The following is a 21582-nucleotide window of genomic DNA, read 5'->3' as shown; positions in this document are numbered from 1 at the left end:
TTTCTTTTTTTCCACTTCTTTGATTATTGTTTATATTTGGGAAAGCTGGAGGAGCATGGTTTTGAGCCTTTTCCTGAATCCAAGTTTTTCTAGCATGCGATCGTTCTGTAGACAAGGCGCTGTGTCTGGGAGTCCGCGGCGACCGTGCCCGCTGGGAGCGTCTCCCAAGTCCAGCAAAATGTGCAACTGGTTTTATGGAAAAAGCGATGTGAAGTATGGTGCCTATTTTTTTCCTCTGTAAAAATAAAAAGCATGTTTCTAACTCTTTTTTTGCATACTCTTTTTCTGATAACATTTTTTGTATAGGTGGGATTTTACGGCAGTGTTTACAAGTTTGTGGTCTTGCAATAAAGGTGCAAACCACTGAGCAAAGACATTAATTTTATATTTTTGTGCCCTTTTTGGGAGCCGGTGAAAACAAATTCGTTTTTTTCCTCCTGTTTTTGATACCCATTGATAACATAAAACTTTTCTTACAGCTCGTGACTGGGATCATTTTTAAGCAAAATACTTTTTTCTTCCTCTAAATTAACTATGACTTTTGCACATTTGACTTTTTTAAAAAACCGAGATAATTTTATGATAGATATCCTGATATCTATATCTATATTATCCCTTATTTCTCTCCCTTCCCTTCCCGTAAATCAATTTTCAAATGATGGCAGTGGAAGGTTTTTATGGAAAAAAAAAAAATGAAGTGCGGTTTGGTTTCCTTGTCAACGGAGGATGAAGTGAACAGCTGAGCAGCTCGCAGAGAGCAGGTACTTGGTCCCCTTGGAGGCGTTTCCCGGGTGTGCAATGGCAACACTGGTCCTAGCAAAGAAATGCATGAGTGAGTGAGAGAGAGAGAGAGAGAGAGAGAGAGAGAGAGAGAGAGAGAGAGTGTGTGTGTGTGTGTGTGTGTGTGTATGTGTGTTTGCGCGCGCGCATCTCCAGGCAGTGTCCGAGCCTTAGGTGGGGAGAGCCGCGCCGGGAGCCAGGGAAAACCAAAGTCTGTTCCCTGCCTCAGGATTGTTTTCTAGATGTGCGCAAAATACAGCCCCCCCGCACACCCCACTGTGAGCTGCGCCCAGGTCGTCTCCCGACGGGTGGCGTCTGCGCTGCGGGCGGCGCGGGCCGGCGGGCCATGTAAGTTATCCGAGGGCCACTTGCACAGCAGGAAGGGCAAGGGCTGTGTACGTGGCGCGGGCCGTCCGTCGGCTAAAGGGGACCCTCAGAGCACCCGGGAGATGGGGGCAGAAGCGGCAGAGACCGCATCTTCCGGAGGGGCTGGCTCCAGGCCACCCGGGCCGGAGCTCGAGACATTTCCAGAGCCTTGAGGATGGCAGCAGCCCCCGCACGCTCAACTCCTGCTCCTCCTCCTCGCAATGAGCAAACGACGCAGTAGGTCTTTCCCAGCCTGTTTTGCTTTTCCAAAGGGCTTTGCTTTCTTAGTGGTGCTGTTTTGGATCTTTCCTTTCCCTGTTGCTTTGCGTTGGCTTTAAGTGCCTGCTGGTGTCGTCTTCCAGGGGATGGGGAAATAGTTTTCTTTTGTGATGGTGACTTGGGTTTAATGTTGAGGACTAAGCTGTTAGTTTGCATTAATCACCCTACACCTGTAAGGGATAAAAACGCCTTTTGTTTAAATTTTAAGGGGGCAGTGTTTTCCCTCTTTTTAACAGCCGGATACCGACTTTAAAGGTTTTCCTCTGAGAACTGTGTACAGGGCAGGAGTGAGGGGTTAGTGACAAAGGTGATGATTTCGTGTGTTGGTAGCACTGAAGTCCTCAGTGTTGCATGCAGTCTATGATATTTTATGATTATTCTGTTACATATTTTCGAATAATTTAGCATTACTTTTCAGAGATGGACCAGTGAGCAATAAAAAGCTTTTTCTGTATTTAACACTGTGACAGAATCTGCTGGAAATTTTTCTGTCCAAATAAATTTCATAAAGGCATACATTGGAAAATCTGGAGTCACCATTATTTAAATTATTTGATTTTGAAGCTTTTATTTTCTTACTTTTCCACCCTTAAATGAAAAGTTTAGCTTTAAATTATCATGTATATATACTTTGGATACTGTAAAGTAAACATAAGGCAGATAAAACAACTTTTTACCTCTCAGATGAAGTTTTCTTCTAGGTAACTACAGAAATACAAACTAACTCCAACATATAGAGAGGTCTAGGACAAAGTACACAGACTTTTTCAAGCAAATATTTCACTGTGTTTAACCTCAGTTTGTGGAATGAAGAGTTTTATGACTTATTTTTTTACTCTTTGTGGTAAAAAACAGGGCCATTTTTCTGTAGAAGATTAAAAGTTACTATTATATCTGGAAAGCTGTATATACTTTTTATTCATAACGAATACAAATATCTCAAAAGACTTTGGACACTTCATTGTGAGTTATTTTGTTCTCAGAGTAGCTTTTCCCTGTGAAGGAAATCCTGTTGCATTTATATAAAGAAGATAGTTTATGTCACTGTTTGTGGACACTATATTTGATATCTTGATGTGTGTGCTTCTAAGATTTAAAGTCAATATGATGGCACTAAGCCTGAAATTAGTATTTTCTTATTTTGTATGGTGAGCTAATTACTAAAATGTAGTCTTTCATATGGTTCAAACTGCTAACATGAAACATTAAAAAAAGCTATTTGCAACATTCTGAGATTTTAAAAATCATTTTAATTATAACAAGGTATGTATATAGAAATGCTCATTCATTAAAAATGCAAGAGAATATTTGTGTATAATATATTTGGTATACTTTATGCATTGTGAGTCATTTCATTCTTTTAAGAGAGAGAGAAAGAGACAGAGCAAGCAAGCAAGAAAGAACTTGAATTATCTAACCTGCATTTTCGTTAAGACAATCAGTTGCTGCCCTAAGGTTGAGGTAGTTTCTGTCTTAAGATTGAGCAAAGCACTGGCTGTACTATATGATATTTCTCAATGAGATTGAAACCATTTGATATCAAATGGTTTCAAATGGGAACAAAAATAATTTTAATGTGAGGATAGAGAGGTAGTTGTGCTTTGATTTCTGTAACTTAATATCATTCTAAGAACCTTTAGTTATCTATGTTTTCATTTATTTAAGATTCATTTTTAATTATGTTGTATACTTGTATTACATTTCTATCTATTACATTCAAGTCTTTCAGATTTCTTCCTGTACGAATCATACTGGAAATTCTACAACTCTTAGACTGGCCACCTGTTTAGTTTTTGGTTTAAAATTGTTGAAGGTAGTAGCCTACATTTAGCACCGCCTACTGGCTTCTCATGGAAAAAAAAATTTTTTTTTAATCCATCAAGCAACCCACAGGGATTTAGATTGATTTAATTGTGCAGATTTTTTCAACTGCTGACTGAGAGAGTGGGGTGGGAGTGGGGGGATGGGAGAAAAAGTGTCTATTTTGCAAGGAGAGAAGGTTCCCAAGTTAAGGGTGAGGACTGAGAGAAAGAAGATCCACAAATTAAACTGGCATTGGATCACTAGCTGACCTCAAACATTTTACTATCTAAATCGTGACAAATAATCACAAACTGAAAACAACCTGTTACATTTTCTAGAACTTTCTATGTGATGCTAAAATATGGGTATTTTTACAATCTTGGATTACTAAATTAATTTTGCAGCATCTGTCTCAGTCTAGACATAAAGAAAGTCCTATTTGGAATTCTGTCTTGAGTATGTGGTCTATCCAAGAATATTTAAATGAATAAGTTTTCATCATTTAAGATTAACAATTATTTTTTTACATTCATATTTTCATGGTCATAAACAATCAAGTAGCACCTTGATTTTTTTCTTAACATGCATCAAATAACCATACCATGGTGGTATATATACAAGGGGGAAAAGTTCCAAACATACAATTATAAAGACACATATATTCTTAGCCATAACAGATGTGTTAAAATTTTTAAAAATGATAGTTGGTTTATTTTCTCTAATTTGTATGAAATTCAAGTGGTTAAAAGAGCTACTATAATAATACAAACAATGTCTTCAGAATATAAAAGTAGTTAATTCGAAAAATAATTAGCTATGCTAAAAGTTTTCTTCCTAGTTAAAAAAATGTGAAATATTTGGATAGCTGTTTCTTAAATACAATATTTACTTATTTTAAGAGCCAGTAATAAGTATTTAGAAACTCCAGTGAGAAGTATATGTCTGTTGCATTTTTGCAACTCTACCCCGGTAATAATGTGGTCATGTTTTGTTTACTGATAGTGTGAGCAACTGAGTAAGCAGTGCATTCATTAATATAACTCTATATTTCAAATCTTGAAAAAGCCCCATTATGGAAGCAGAAGAGAAGTGAAGTGGATATGTAAGATTGTTTGAATAATAAGAATGAATTTGAGGAAAATATTTTAATTACAATTTATTTTTCTGATTTTCGAAACTTTTTATTTTATTTATTTTTGCAAATAGTATCTTTAATTCTCAAAACAATACTGCAACATACATATTTATTATCCCCATTTTATGGGCACCAAAACTGAGGCTCAGAGAAATTAAATAACATGCCAAAGGTCACAAAGTCTAGTGGAACTGGAGTCAAAATCAGGTCCATGTGATAACAAAGCTTTTTTTTTTTTTTTAATATATTCCATATTATCTTTTTTTTCTTTCCAACTCTTATTTAGTTTCAAGGGGTACATGTACAGTTTTGTTACATGGCTAAATTACATGTCACAGGGGTTTGGTGTACAGATAACTTTATCACCCATGAAACCTTTATTTTTAAATGATGATTAACTATGACTTTAAAAAATGGTTTCTTTACATCTTTTATCATACTTCCAATATGAAAACTGTTGCGCTCTGAAAATCTTAGGTAATTATTAATTTTATTCTCCAAGTTTTTTATGGACTTTCAGAAAGTACATAATAACGTGTTTAAAAAGGTCCTTATTGATCTGGAGTTATTGTTATTATTCTCTCATTACTGTTATTATCTACCACTTCCAGTGACTTCTACAAATGTGTATAAAGGTCCCACTTCCATAATTCAGTATGATTCAATAAATTTCACTTCAGTAATTGACAGGCAACATAAACTTTCATTTTATTGGCAATAAAAACAGTTTGTTTTGCTACACCATAGTTTTGAAAACATTATTCCATAAAATGTAAGTAATAACTGATTTCTGAATGTATCAATAGCTAGTTACACTGTTAACAAGTTTGCATAATAATATTTGCCATCACCCCTCCTTTTATTATTAAATTTTGATGTGTAGACTATATAGACCTAACACAGCTGTTGTCAACTTTAGTAGTTTTGCTGACCCTCATTGCTTTTAGATTTTCAATAATATATTGAGATTTTTTTTGTTAGGCTTACGTTAAATGTCAAGCTTACCTTGTTGAAAACTAACTTTGTGTTTTTCTAAATTCTTCCATACATTTAAAAATATTTTTGTCTGTTAGTTTTGAATTATCTTGCTACTTTTCTGGAACTGAGTTCTGGAAAATAAAGAGGAGGAGGTGTTGGTTTAATGCCTTTTTCTTTTCATTTGTAGCCACAGAGATGGCAGTCAGAGAACTTCAGTTAGTATTTAGGATAAATATTTTCTGGACTGTCCTTGCAGACTCCTCTGCTGGGATCTAGACTTCAAGAGTTATTTATTTGGCCATGTAAAAATCTAAGTGAAGAGGAAAATTATGGAGTAGAACGTGGAAATCTTGCACTGGTCTTCTGAAAGATGCAATAATGTGCATCACTAAGTGCTCTTAGGTAACAAAATACTAGAGATATTCTGTGCATAAATATGTTTGGTAAAATTTCATTTAACTCACTAATACACATTTTGCTTAAAATAATATGGTTGAATTTTCCTCCAAACTTAAGAGTGGGAATTAATTACATTCATACATAATCCATGTGTTTAGAGAAAATGTTTACACACATTTTGATAGCCATATGCTAAATCATAAGAGAAGCAACACATTTCCGAGTCATTTCAAAAATTGTTAACAGGTAGGAGTAAGGAAGGCTATATTTTCATTAAATCAAGATGAGAAGGAAAGAAATTGATGTGTCGAATGAATACAATTCCATTGGCACTTCCCCTTTGTGATTATATAATATTATTTTACATGTTGGAGGAAAAAGACTTGGAGCTCAGAGCTCCACAGGTGGTAAAGGGAAATTTGACATATGAGAAGTCTCAACTGACACCTCATGCTTCTTCTTCTACACAGGGATGCTTCATTTGTGGAGAGGATTTTTGTTGTTGGTTTTGTTTTTCCTAATGTAAAATAACTGCTATATATTTATTCTTGATACATTACTTAAAATGACCGTAGTTTGGCAAGTTTTCAACAGTGAGTGCTTTCCACTAGGGAGTGCTTTGAGCAGAAATAAAATAAAATTGTCCCACACAGATACTCTTAACTGGTCCTGAAAGTAACTTCCTGTGACCATGTCATCACACATCTCTCCAAGACAGGTTTTCTGAAGAGTGCCAACGCATGACATCACATTTGTGCGTTACCACTGGTGCTCTGTGGTTGGGTCAGACGATACAGTTCTCTGTCCTCAATTGCTTTGCAAAGAGCCTGGGAAACACATTCAGCATTTACTTACTAAGTACAAAATGTAATCTCTACTCTTGAAGATTTTGCAATGTGATGTGGAAAATTAATCTTTCATGCAAGGAAAACTGAACTGCTAATTCTTTCATAACACAGCTCTATAAATATATGTGTCTTGTCTGTCTACCATCATCTGACCACCAACATCAAACCACCTCACAATTTTACTGTTACACATATTTGGATGTGACATTTTCAAGCTCATTTTATGTTTGTTAATAACATAAAACACATATAAGTGTAACGTATTATTTTAGCATTCTATGTTTAGTTGCCTCTTCAGATGCGCAAGAAAGTCTTCCATCATTAGTTTCCTTGGAACTTGAAAAGTGAATATTTTCAATGAAGAATGGGAAACATAAACTATAGTGAAAATAGTGTGAATGAACATGATGAGATGGATTTTAAAAACTTGGTCATAAGTCCAGAAGTCCATAAAATCAGTGGATTTGGAGGACAAGGTATAGGGGAGGTTAAATGCTGCATTTGAATTTTGAAATCTGGATATCTTGAAATAGGTGGTATAAAACAAAACAAGAGAAAGTAATATCTAGAGGAGAGCCTGATTTTATTGGAGCTGAGAAAATGATTCAGTTTTGAACATAGTAATTGAGAGTTCTGACATTAACTTCTGGATTAAGTGACCAATGTGCAATGGAAATTCAGGTCTAGAGCTGGGAAGCACACTGAAGGCTAAAAGGAGATATGACAGTATCTACTTTGAAACTCTTAAGTGGGAATAAGTCCTCCCCAGATAGAAATTTGGAAACATCTGCCTTTTTTTCAGTGGTGGTAAAAGGGGCTGATAAAATGTAGAATAGTAGAGTTAGGATGATAGCCACTGAAGTTCAGAAAATGTGTGCATGGTGTGTGTGTGTGTGTGTGTGTGTGTGTGTGTGTGTGTGTGTGTGAAAGTATTGTTCAACAGAGCTAATGCTGCATAGGCTTAAAAGAAGGGGAGGCCTGAGATAAAGGCCTTTGAATATGTCATTAAAATCCATGAATTTTGAGAGAAATTAAATGAATGCGATATATTAGATGAGCAAATGAAAAAGTGATCAATGATCCTCAATATGATGTGGTGGCATCATGAAACGGGCTGTTGTCTCCAGGGTTGTACGTGTCCTGTGTGTGCATCTCTCTCTCTCTCTCTCTCTCTCTCTCTCTCAATCTCTCTCTCTCTTTCTCTCTCTCTCTCTCTGTGTGTTTGTGTGTGTGTGGTGATAACATGATCTAAATAAGAAGACCAGTAGGAAGCTTTTCTGGAACTAGATAGATTGATTTGAAATTTATATTTATGTGCAAAAATAGCAGGGAATATTTTGAGAAAGAAAAGCAAAGAGAGGACTAACCTAATAGATAATAAAATATATCATAAAGCTTTTAAAAATAAATGTACTTACTAGCTATCTCTACTGAAAAATCTTCAAAGCAATGTCTTTCACGAAGTAGTGAGCACATATAGTGCAGAAAGCATGGCTTCTTAGTATCATTCCCCACTCAAGAGGACAAGAGCCCTTTAGTCTTCCTTAACCTAGAATTGACTGATTCTAAGTCTGAGCAGAAAAAACACAAGATGAGCCTGGGATAACTTATTGTGACAGAAAGTCAGGAAATGGTCAAAGACAAATAAGGCTATATCATTGTAAACAAGAGCTAGCTTGAAGGGCCTTCCAGTTGTGCAATTTAAATCAGTTTGAATTTCAAGAGTGAATATAGCAAATCGTAAACATTGAATAAAGTAAAATCTATGAGTGCATAGTAATATTCTAAATAAAAAATATAAAAAGAAAAGATCTGATAATAATTAAATTGAAAAAATTAAATGGTTAGCCTTCCTTTCTTAGTTAATGAGGGACAGCTCTTCACAAAATAATGTGAATTAAGTGTAAGAAATGTGAGAATTAGAATATTAGTGTTTGTAACTCTCAGTGAAATAAGTGATTCAGTCCAAGATGATCAACAAGTGATAAAATCATCAATTAAAATTATTTTGATGAATAACATATTCTCATAGTGCTCAAGTATTAATTGCATCTGCAAGTCATTGTTTTAAGTGACCGAATAATTTAATGCAGCATCACCAATAGACAACCTGACACCATGAGCCTCCTGATGTGATACCATATGAAAGCTACAGTACCATTTGTGAAATATTATTGCTAGAATGTCTAACCTGAATCTCATAAAACCTGGTTAGATTTAACTTCCAGTTTATAGAAAAATTCAGAGAAAGGACAAGTTAAACTAAACCATGAGGAAATCATGAGATAAATGTATAAGGTGAAGTATTCTACATTGAAGATACATACCAGGCCTGTGACCTAGACTTGTAAAAAGTCAGTGCCACTGTGGGGGGGACTTTTCTAGATTAAAAGGGACTAAAGACAAACAAATGCAGTGCCTGAAGTTTCATTTTATTTTGCTTTTTAAAAACGTGGCCTATAAAAAGTCAAATTTTGATATAATTAGGAAAATTTGCATATGGACTAGAAAATAAATTATTTTAGGAGGTGTGTGCTAAGTTATTTAGGGACAAATGCAGTGGCATCTGCAACTGAATTTCTTATGAGTCATCAAAGGAATGAGGGAGGGAATGTGTGTTTGTGTGTGTTTGGGGGTGTGTGTTTGTGTGTATGTAAAGTAAATAATCATTTGTTAACCTAAATCAGGGACTGCTTATGCTGATTTTATTGTGTTATTCTTTCAAGTATTCCCTCCATTTGATTTTTTTTCATAAAGAAAGTTGAATAGTCTATTAGTTGCCATTGAGAAAAAAAAATATGTATATTGAGATTAAATAGGAGCAGAAATCCAATTGCCCATGTTTAAGGTCATCTGGGATCTTGAAGATATGGAGACAAAAAATGAAATTTAATGTTAAAGTGTGGGAATAAAATATTACTCATGGAAGTAATATTATTGAAGGAAGGATATATTTAAAGCCACGATAAGGAAAATCTGAATGCATTTTTATGTTTTTCAGGATAGAATCCCCTTGCAGGAAGAGGCAGAGGTATAATAGGAAAATAATTTTTCAGGGTCAAGTTCAGAATGTTCTAAGAAGGTTGGTGTGATTAGCAGTAGCACAGGGAGAGGTGTCACATCTTAGAACAGGAAGGGAATTGAATCAGTTCATTAGTTAAACTAAGTAACTCATTATTTATTTAAGAGATTTTTTTGAGCATTTTCTTTGTAACTGTGCTGGAGGATGAGGAGGCTGTGGTAAATAAAACTGATAACCGTGACTGCAGGGAGTTTACCACCTGATGGTGACTTCAGTCTTCTCAGATAATGGTAAATGAGGTCCTAGGATGAGATTAACTGATATGGAGATAGGAGCTAGGGAAGTACAGTAGAGAATAAGGATGAAGTATAGAAAGATTCTAGAGCCATAACGAGGAACTTGGCAAAATTAGCATTTGTTGTCACTTTAGTGCATGCAGTTATATCACTTCTCTAGCAACACTTAACAGCCTGCCATCTGAATGGGTTAAGGAAACAACTGAGGATTACTTGGTTAGAGACTAGCACGCCATCCACTTTGTATAAAACAGAGATGAGCTTTCCAGAGGCAGTGAATATGAAGACATAAATAAACCTGGGTGGAGAAAGAGACCAAGGGCAGCTCCACGAGATGAACAGAATAAGAACTAGTAAGATTTGAGAGCCTGAAGAGCGGGATGAAAATGAACAGCTGGCTCACGAATTTTAATAGGATGAGAGGAGTGTGAGGATGGAGACGTTTGGTCAGAAAAGAAAATTGTATTTCCAGCTTTTGTCAGTGGAACGTCGTAAAATGGTGAATAAATTTTAGAGTATGGTAAATCATGTGGGTAAGACAGGAAGACAATGCTGATGCTGAGAAGTTAAAATGTTGTAAGATGAAGCTGAATGTTAAAGGTGTAATTTTGAAAAAGTGATTTAAAAAACCTGTAACAGGAAGACAGGTGAAAAGGTGGAAAGGAAAACTATAAATGTGCCAAAAGTATCAATAACACTTTTAGAGCTTTACAATCAACTAAGACTAAAATAGTTTTTTTTGTTTGTTTGTTTTGTTTTTTCATTTGTGACTTCTGGGACTTTGGTCTTTTCTTTGGAACATTATGAAGAGAGCTATAGATGTGTGATGCATGCATATATCTTGCTTGCATTTGAAAATAATTTTCAGTTAGTCTAGAAGTAAATTCCACAGTGGATATAGCAATGCAAACTTTTGTAAGGAATTATCTTATCCAAACCAAGGAAATGAATATAGGATCTTATAATTAAGTATAACAGTGAATGATTCAGATTGAAAAGAAAGCTGCAGAGTATTCATTAATATGTTTTGTTTTCCAATCCAAAATTTTTGTTAACATCAGAAGTCCAGATAGCAGATAGATAGTTATACTTACTGCTAGTTCTGTTGCTGCTGCTCTGCTGAGATCTCATTCCATTTATGAATCAACATTCTGGACCAGACTGACTGGTAAGTGCTTAGTCAGATAGAGCCTCATCTTTGTAACACTATGAGAGTGTATTATCAAAGATAATAATATTTAGGTGAAAATGGGGAATCCGACAGTTGACTTGTTAAATGTCTTAGTGCTATTAAATGGCTGAGTAAAGATCTGAACCAGGACTTTTTGGCTTCACAACTTCAATGTGGACTACTGTGTCTTATTTAAAAGATGAAAAAAAAGGAGATACCTTGATTGGTACATCAATAGGTCAGCAACATTTGTCCAATAAAATAGGCACGCACACATAATTAATGCCCTCATAGTAACTCCCTATGTACAGCATGTTAAAAACACACAATGCTTTCATTTAGAACAGTGCTGCAATTGATTCTGATTCTAGCCCCTCTTTTCAGAGTCTTCCATAATGTTTCTTCTGTGGGCATAATGGGTGAGAGTTTCAACAATCGTTTATATATTTAGATAATATTTGTTGGGCGTCTATTATATGTAAATCATTGTGTTTGGGGGGATTTTATAAAAGCTTTTAAAAGCAGAAAACATTGGTCTTACCCTCACGAGTAGACAGTTTTCTGGAAAAGAAAACGCTGCATGTGGAAAGTGACAATGCAGGAAAGTTTTAAGTATTAAGAAAAGTATAGATGATTGCTTGTAGTTCTTTAGATTATTAAGGTGCTTGAACAAACTGGAATGCAATTTCTTTCTCTCCTTTCTAGTGATTTGGTGAGTCCTCAGGTTGGGAGATTAGATATTACTCTTTCCATTGTATTCCAAAGTCAGGAATATATGACAGTGTAGAGAAGAGGTGTGTAGAGGAAAAAGTAAAGGGAGCCAGGTGAGAGAAACAGCAACAACAAGATTCAGAGCAAACCATCTGGAAAAAGAAAACGGGAAGATGAAAGTAAATGGTGAATTTTTGAGGAAAACAGGAGAGGGTAAGGGTAGAGGTACAATTAACATGAGTTTGCACCTCTTTATCTTTATTTTAGGCTTTAATATCTAGTCTATTGTTAGGAGAATGAAGTTTATTCTGGGATATATTGTGATTACTCAAAACTTCAAGTAAACATATCTCATTAGAAACTGTTAAGTACTGTAAATATATATATAATGAATTTAGAAATATCTATACTTTTAGATTTTTTAAAATGGCTCTAATGATATAGCTTTATTGATAATTTAAAGTAGATTAGTGAACCAATGTAGGAAAATATTTTGTTTTATTCTAAACCCATTTCATCACGTATGTAATCTTTTTATTTCAGAATTGCCACATCTTTTTCCCTATTCTAGTCTTCCCCACAGACTTTGGTACAACTTAAGTGGGGGAAAAGAGAAAGGGATGCATCGAACAGGGGAGAAGGGAAATGGAAAAGGAGAAGGAAGGAGGTCAACAATAACCATGACCAAGCTTTCTCTAGATCACTGTTGAAAAGAAACAAGGCAGGTCATGCAAGCTGGCCACATATGTAACTAAATTTTCTAGAAGATACATTTTAAAAAATTAAAAAATAAAGCGACTAAAATTAATTTTCATAATAGATTTCATGTAGCTCAATGTATAAAAATTATTTCAACATTTAATCAATATAAAATTACTTNTTTTTTGTGCCAAGCGTTTGATAGCTAGTTTGTGTTGTGTACTTAACAGCACAGAACTAGCGACATTTTAGGAGCTCATGTGCCCGTGGCTACCACGTAGAATGTGTAAATCTAGAGTGTTCATAGAGGCTTCAGGACTGTCATGTTTTTGAACTCTTTTTGACATTTGTTTCTTATCAGAGATTATCCAAGATAGATTTTTAAATACTCTCTGATCATTTCAATTTCAGCTTTCACTTTTTATTAAAGCCTAAATAGAAATCAATTGAAGTTCATTTTTGCCAAAAGTTATCCCAAAATATAGTCCTGTTTACTAAGAAATATTAAATTTCCTTGATACTTATTGTTCCTCAGGAGCAAGATGGACAGTTTTACTAAATTTGCTTTTCAATCTACTCATTTGGCCCTGGAGGTAAAGAAATAATGCAATCGTGAGAAATTGATTACGTCTTCATAGGATGGGTTTCTATATTAGTGGTGTTTGCCTTACACCAAATTTAATGAGAACTATCCATGGTCTTGCAGAGAATCACTCACTATTATAAAAACAGAATGCTATACTTAACATGTAAATTTGCTAACAGATTTACTACCCATTGAATACCAATGTAGTTTCAGAAGTTATTTGAAAATGTAATAGCAAATCCTACATCTAGTCGTCTGTTTCCTGCATTTCTGAAGTCCATAAATATGGAAAATCAAGACTCTTGTTTACTATGAAACCCTACAATCGAATCAGCCTCATTTTCTTCACCACATTCTTCTCTTCTTATCAGACTAGTTGCTTCTGAGTCTCACATGTTTTCTAATATGGCATTAAAGACACATTTACCAATTATTAGGTCCTGGCTTTTATACAAAGAAGATATTCCTACAATTTCTAACATTCCATTTTTACATCCTATTTACATTTTTGAGACCAATGGTGATAATACGAATATTAACCACCGCCAAAATAACCAACATTTAATTTGTATTTAGCATGTATCAGGTGTTGTCCTCCAAAGCATTGCCTTGTTTTTGTACTTCCCTTTGATCTCCATCCCCTTGAGCTCCTAGAGATGAGCCTATTTAAGTATGAAACTTATTTTGGATTATTTATCAATACCTGAAATTTCATTTCACTCTTTTTTTTTCTTGTTTGATGCCTTCCTCTCTCATTAGGTGGTAGTTTTATGACAATACAGTTTATCTTAATGATGTATTCCAGTACCTAGACAGTGCTAGGCACACAGGAAGCACTCAATAAACAATTTTGAATTAATTAGTAAATTAATTCCTCACTGGTGGTTTACTGCACTTGAACTCTTTTCTAGATATTTTCAATATCTCTATAAACAATAGGATGTAGGTAGAATCTGAAAAGAAAAAGATTTTTAACGATTTTTCACCGCAGTTCATGACAGTTATCTCTAAAGATGTGAAAAGGAAAACATAATTTCTCCAGCATGGAGAAAATACGTAATTGCTAAGAGACCATGTGTACTGAAGTGATAATTTGTCTTGACAGAGTTATCCTACATTTGTAGAGGGCTTTATAGTTCAAAAAAGTATTCATATACATTTTACTTTTATTCTCACTGCTTCATTTCTGAATGTTGAAATTTATTTGTATTTGTTATTTTTTAATTTTGTGGTACATGACAGATGTATATATTTATGAAGTACATGAGATGTTTTGACTCAGGCATGCAATGCATAACAATCACATCAGAGAAAATGGTTTATCCATTCTCTCAAGCAGTTATCCTTTGTGTAACAGACAATCCAATGATATTCTTTTAGTATTATTTAAATATGTACAATTACATAATTATTGATTATAGTTACCTTGTTGTGCTGTCAAATACTGGGTCTTATTTAGTCTTTCTATTTTTTTGTACCCATTAATCATCCCACCTCCCTGCCACCCTTCCCAGCCTTTCGTAACCATGTCTCCACTCTCTAGCTCCATGAGTTCCATTGTTTTGATTTTTAGATCCCACAAGTGAGAACATGCGATGTTGATCTTTCTATGAATATCTTACTTCGTTTTACATAATGACCTCCAATTCCATCCATGTTGTTGTAAATGATGGGAACCCATTCTTTTTTATGTCTGAAGAGCGCACCATTGTGTAGTGGGTAATACATTTTCTTCATCCATTCATCTGTTGATGGGCACTTTGGTTGCTTCCAAATCTTGGCTGCTGTGAACAGTGCTGCAACAGACATAGGAGTGCAGCTATCTCTTCGATATACTAATTTTCTTTCTTTTGGGTCTATACCCAGGAGTGGGATTGCTGGATTATATGGTAGCTCTATTTTTAGTTTTTTTTTTGAGGAAGTTCCAAACTGTTTTCCATAGTGATAGTACTAATTTACATTCCCAACAGTATACAAGGGTTCCCTTTTCTCCACATCCTCATCAGCATTTTGGCTTTTGGATGTAAGCCATTTTAACTGGGAAGAGATGATATCTCATTGTAGTTTTGATTTGCATTTCTCTGATGATCAGTGATGCTGAGCATCTTTTCATATGCCTGTTTTCTTCTTCCGATAAATGTCTATCCAAATCTTTTGCCCATTTTTAAAATCAGATTACTAGATTTCTTCCTATGGAGTTGTTTGAGCTCCTTATAAATTCTGATTATTAATCTTTTGTCAGATGAGCAGTTTGCAATTTTCTTCCAATCTCTGGGTTGTCTCCTCACGTTGTTGATTGTTTCCTTTGCAATGCAGAAGTGTTTTAAATTGATGTGATCCCATTTGTCCATTTTAGGCATTATTGAATAATGCCTATAGGGTATTATTCAATAATTTTTTGCCCAGACCAATGTCCTAGAGAATTTTCCCAATGTTTTGTTGTAGTAGTTTCATAGTTTGAGGTCTTAGATTTAAGTCTGTAGTCCATATTCATTTGATTTTTTGTATGTGGCAATGGATGGTGGTCTAGCTTCATTCCGCATATGAATCTCCAGTTTTCCCAGCACTATTTATTGAAGAGACTGTCTTTTCCCCAGTGCATGTTCTTGGCACCTTTGGCAAAAATGCATTTACTCTAGGTGTGTGAATTTGTTTCTGACTTCTCTATTGAAATTTAATCTCAGAGGTGAAGTGACTCAGTCTGCTTACATAGTAAATGTCATGGAAATAACTCATCTCTGCCAATTGCATTGGAAGGTAATAGTCTAGTCTGGGAGTTCTGTAGATCCTCTTAATTTAATTTTAGTCATGTATTTGGAATAGTTTGAAAGTCCCAGTACTTATTATACAATTTTGGGTGCTGCTTATTACATTTATGATAAACAATTCAAGATATTACGTATTCTTATGATTCAAACTGAATATTACATATTCTTATAAGTTACTTAAATGAGTAAAAGTTTTCTACTTTTACTCATTTGAGCTTCTGTAACAGTATTAGTGTAGCATATCATGAAATTCTAATGGTTATCACGAACAGTTAAACTGTTACCATTTAAAAATACTTAATTGTATTTATAAGAATTTTCAAAATATAATACACTAAACGAAATAATACATTGGAAGCTGAGACTGATATAGGATAGCAGTAATGATCGGTGGACTCCAGATTCAAAGCTTTCTGTTCATCAAAGCAAACTTCATTTCAGGTATTAATTAACTTTAAAATAAGAGTTTCACAGTATAAATTAAAAAGTAATTTTAAGACAGAAGTTACCACTTATTTCTAATTTAGGATATTTTATATAAAATTTTTTAAAAGAAAGTGTCAGGCCGGGCACGGTGGCTCAAGCCTGTAATCCCAGCACTGTGGGAGGCCGAGGCGGGTGGATCACGAGGTCAAGAGATCGAGACTATCCTGGTCAACATGGTGAAACCCTGTCTCTACTAAAAATACAAAAACATTAGCTGGGCATGGTGGCACGTGCCTGTAATCCCAGCTACTCAGGAGGTTGAGGCAGGAGAATTGCCTGAACCCAGGAGGCGGAGGTTGCGGTGAGCCGAGATCGCGCCATTGCACTCCAGCCTGGGTAACAAGAGTGAAACTCCGTCTCAAAAAAAAAAAAAAAAAAAGAAAGTGTCATAAGACTACATAAATTTGAAAATAATTTCCTTCATGCAGTTTTTGCTAAGAATTTTAACTATTTTCAAATAAGAGTACCCTAAAATACTGTTAACTGTTAACTAAACTCCAAGAGTTTTGACATTTGTTGCTTGAAAAGTGTAGATTTACTCTTTTATCTACATTAGTTAAATCTTAAGCAAATAAGATTAATATTTTAATTGAAATATGGTCTTGGTGATGTATTTTGACAGGTTCTTATGCTATTTTGCAAATAGTTTGTGAGTGTAAAATTAAAAGGCTTAAAAATGCATTCCTAGTTTTAATGCGAAGGATGGGATGACAATTGCTTTTTTAAGGTTGAATAATCACTGGTTTATGGAATTTACCGATTTACCAGTATACAAACTGTAATTCTATTGTTTACATTAATTTAAGAAAGATATTATCTTCACATTTTTCATGAATCTATTAATGTATTTATCCAACAAATATTTCATGAAAATTCATTTTTTAACCTTCTGTTTGTCACAAGGCATTATATAACATATAAGAATGGAGCTTACAGTGCAAAGGGGGCCGATGATGATAAATTTCACAAGTAAAAATAAAGTTCAGGGTTAAAATAGTATCTTATTTTTCTATTAAATCAGAGAATTAATCTCTCTATGCAATTTCACCTTCAAAATGTGACCCATCATGAAATGAGTGAAGTCAAATCAACTTTTCAAGGCTATATTTAAAATAACATTAACAGAACGAAATGCTTCAAGTTTATAGAATGTTGAATAAGTCTTTGAGGTTAAATTGATTTAGTATCTTTGACTAAAACTTGTGAATCACTGAGAATTTGATGGGGAAATATAAGCATGTAATTTTGATCCATTATCTATCTTTATTTGATGTTTTAGAGCTAAGTATATGCTAGTATTCCCAATATAGGTCTTTTAAGATGTGTCTCTGTGTGTAAGGGGAATATAACCTTGTGAATATGAGTGTGAGTGTATCTGCAGGAATCCATTGCTTATGAACAACTTTAGGAAATCGTATTAGGCATTTACTTGCCTAATTAGGGGAGTCGTTTTCATTCAGTTTGCTTTTTTTTTTAGTCAGAGTCTTACTGTCATCCATTCTGGAGTTCAGTATGACATGATCATAGCTCATTGTAACCCCGAACTCCTGAGCTTAAGGCATCCTCTTGCTTTAGCCTCTGGAGTAGTTGGGACTGCAGGAGTGTGCCACCATGACCAGCTAATTTTTTATTTTATTTGGGACTGCAGGAGTATGCCACCATGATCAGCTAATTTTTTATTTTATTTTTTGTAGAGACAGGGTCTCACTGTGTTGCTCAGGCTGGTCTGGAACTCCTGGCCTCAAGCAATTCTCCAGCCTTGGCCTCCCAAACCATTGGTGTAACACGTGTGAGCCACTGTTCCCAGCAGCATATTTATTTGATAATATGTCTCTTTGTCCCTAAAAGATGTATGATATATATATATATATATATATCATATATATATATTACATTTAAGTAAATTATATTATGTCATAGATTTCCTTTTTTTTATATCCAAACCCCACAACAGGTGTTGGGATTTTAATTGTTATACAGCATTCCATTGTAATAATGTATTTTGTCATGCCCCCTTGCAAATATTTTAGTTGGTTCTTTTTGCACTTTGTTTTCATTGCTATTTTGAATAATGTGTATTCCCATACATTTTTTGTGGTTGTTTTATTGTAATATTGTAGCATTGTATGCACTTTTAATTTATATGAACTTACAGACCTAATTTATATTTTTGGGAAAAAACAAGCCTAATACTTCAGCTAGTGTTCATCTAAATAAAGGACTCTATCTTCTTATCCAACATTGGTAGAAAAACTGGCTTAATTAGATTTACTTAAAGATGATATAAAACCTATAAAATCATGTAAAAGTATTATATGATCTATTGAAGGTATTTTTAGAAGTAATTTTTATGTATCTTTCATGGTGACTTTAGAATCTGACCACTAGGAATTATCCTATGAAATTGCGTTTTGCAGAATATTTTCCTAGCATAGATAGGCATGACATTTTGAACATTTACTTTAAAAACTTGCTAAATGTACTTTTTAAATTAAATTTAAAATGTTATAATGATTTCTTAATATTTTCATCACATATATGTATATTAGCTTTTGAGTACAAATAGTAATGTATTTTCAGTAATTTATCATTTATAGGTAAAAATTGCTTGAAACCTGTAACATGAAAAAAGAGTTACACAGGAACAGAGTAGAAAGATCAATCCCTCATGTAGTTGTAAATAATTTCCAGCCACACAACAAAAGAATGTTAGTTATTTACAAAGGAAAAAAAATGGAAATTAGAAGTATGTTTATGACATTGACCATTTATTACTCAAGTGGTTTGGGGTTCTTACATACCATAAGAAGAGTGTTTGATATCGTGGAGCTTTTCAAGAGAAAAGAAGATGTAAAGTACATTCTCCTTTGAGTCCTGCAGAGTTGCCAGGATGAATAGTTTGTTGAAAAGAACCATTTGGTGTCCTTCCTTTTTTTTTTTTTCTTCTCACTTTAGTGAATCACTATAGAATTTTGGTAAGTACATGAAGAAAATGACAAATTTTCCCAGCAGATTTTTCTAAACTAATCTTAATGGAACTTTTCAAGTGCTTTTATTTAATTTATCCATGTGTTAAGTAGGGTGTTCTCCCATCACTTTGTTTATGGTGATAGTAAAAAGTGGTGCTGCTTAAAATAAAGTCTGTGGCCTGATGGTTGCTGTTTTGAAACAAGAATTGAGATTTCCAAAAAAGTTTTACTGAATGATTTTGTGTTTCATTGTATATCTTTGTGTTCTCTTGCTCCTTTTCTAGTAATATATTTTCATTGTATTTTATAAAATACTGGTTTGTGGTTGGTTGGAAATGGAAAAAAAAAGTGGTCGCTCAATATAGATAGCTTGAGACAGGTACAGAACATAGCACATTGCATTTACACAGTTTTAGTCTTTTCTAGATTATATGCTCCTTAAAAATAGGGATTGTGAAATTCAGTTATTCATTTATTCTCATATTCTGGCATTCATTCAATAATACTATTAACATAGTGTTAGTCACTGATACCCTGGATGAATAAAACATCATCCCAGTCTCAATGGACTCATGATCTCCAGGGAGTATCTCACTGTGAGAGTAGTTGCCTAAGTGTTTATAGATTAAGTAAACATTCCTAGAATTGAATTTTGTTTCTTTAAATGCATGTGTGTGTGTGTGTGTGTGTATAATGTATATCATATATACATTATATGTATAAGTTTTTTGTTTTTTAATCTTCTGGCATTCTGTGTAAATTGCCTAAATTTCAAAAGTAATTATCACATATAAATAATGTTCAATTATTCTTATAATTTAAGAAATCTGAATAAGAACACAAAAATATCATGTAGAGACTGATATTCTCAGTAGTTTACCCAAAAGATCTGAATAAATATTTGGATGATCTTTTAACAGATTGTCTCTAGCTCAGAAAAAAAATGAGAAGAAGAGCACAAAAGTGTATCTTTTTATCTTTGGATTAAAATATCTAGAAAAATACTGATAAATAAAATCAATAAATAATATCCTGCCATTGTCTTAAAATTTAGAAAATGAAGAATAAGATTGTTTTTATTCCTTACAAAGATTACACGTATTTTGACCCAATCTGTTTCATATTGAATGGAAACAAACTTGCACCATAACTGTTAATGTCATTACTGCCTGCTGGTTCTACCAGTGTGCTTTTGCATATTCTTGATGAATAATATTACCTAAATCAAGTCACCCAGCTTTATGTTCATCTGTTTTGTTTTTCTTGTTGTTGTTTGTTCAAAAATGTTGTATGGGAACCATACTATGTTCCCCAAAGTACCGCTGTGATACTTTGCTCCTTTCTAATGTTTGGTGAATTCCTAAATGTATCTACTTTGTGCATGCCATATGTTCAACTGCTGTCTCCAATTTCATTATAAAGCTTATGTGAGTATTTATATAATCATTCCCCAAAATAATTCACTCTGAAGACATAATTTCAGTAAGCAGAGAGTGTTCAGCATTACTAAGTTAAATAATATATAACACTTATTTGAATTCTTACTGTGGGCTAGGGATACAAAGTGTGTGTATTTTTTTCTCAGAATAGTTTTCAGAGGTTTATTGTTTTTATTCTTATTTTATAGATGATAGACTGAAGGCTCAGTGGACCTATGCTATTTGCCCAGGATGACAGGGCTAGTAAGTAGCAGAACTCAAACTTAAGTCTAGTTCTGAATCTGAAAACCTCTAACTCTGACCCATTAGATTATTTTCATCTCATTTTATATGCAAGGATAACTAGCATTTTCATTATTGCCTAATTGATTATTGATTATTTATAAATATGGCCCTTTCATTTTACATCCATTATTATATTTTCTGCCTAACAAACATATGTTGTTACTTCCAAATATCTTCAAAGCCCTTGGCCACAGGTACGGTTCTCAATATGCAATTATTGAATATTTACAAATGTGACTCAAGTGAGTTAAAGAGAAAAATGTAACGATTTCCAGGGTCCACTCCTCTAATAGCTGTTGTCTTTAGTTTTGCAAGGTCAAATAAGTAAATCCCAATGAGGAAGGCCATAGGCCTGGAAGCAAACTGCGTGAAACCCTTTTCTGTTCAGGAGTTAAGCAGTGATCTATTTAAGTTTGAATTAGAGAGGATCCCAAAAAGTATTATAACCTGAAAATATTAGCGTTCCCCTCTAACACATACTAGGCATGCAAAGGGAAAGTCACTGTAGCTAAACCTCCAAGTGGAAGTTTACTCTGAACTTTTATCTTTTCAATATTCTTTG

General features: G+C 34.1%; 1 protein-coding gene across 5 annotated transcripts in view; it reads left to right on the top strand.

The window, feature by feature from the left end:
- RALYL (RALY RNA binding protein like) overlaps positions 1-21582 on the top strand; it is a 718971-nt gene that overhangs the window by 850 nt on the left and 696539 nt on the right. For 3 of the 5 annotated variants that reach the window (XM_017521829.1, XM_017521831.1, XM_017521825.1), the window contains exon 1: positions 1-761. The exons of 1 other annotated variant lie outside the window; for it this stretch is intronic. The gene's annotated coding sequence lies outside the window, so the exon portion shown is untranslated. Of the gene's footprint in view, positions 762-909; positions 1129-21582 lie in introns of those variants that run through there. One more of the 5 variants, XM_017521826.2, reaches the window with a different exon arrangement.

The sequence above is a fragment of the Cebus imitator genome, unplaced genomic scaffold (assembly GCF_001604975.1).
Source record: "Cebus imitator isolate Cc_AM_T3 unplaced genomic scaffold, Cebus_imitator-1.0 Scaffold22, whole genome shotgun sequence".
NCBI classification, from domain to species: domain Eukaryota; kingdom Metazoa; phylum Chordata; class Mammalia; order Primates; family Cebidae; genus Cebus; species Cebus imitator.
The sequence above is the reverse complement of the archived record's forward strand: the minus strand, read 5'-3'. Positions and strand labels throughout refer to the sequence as shown.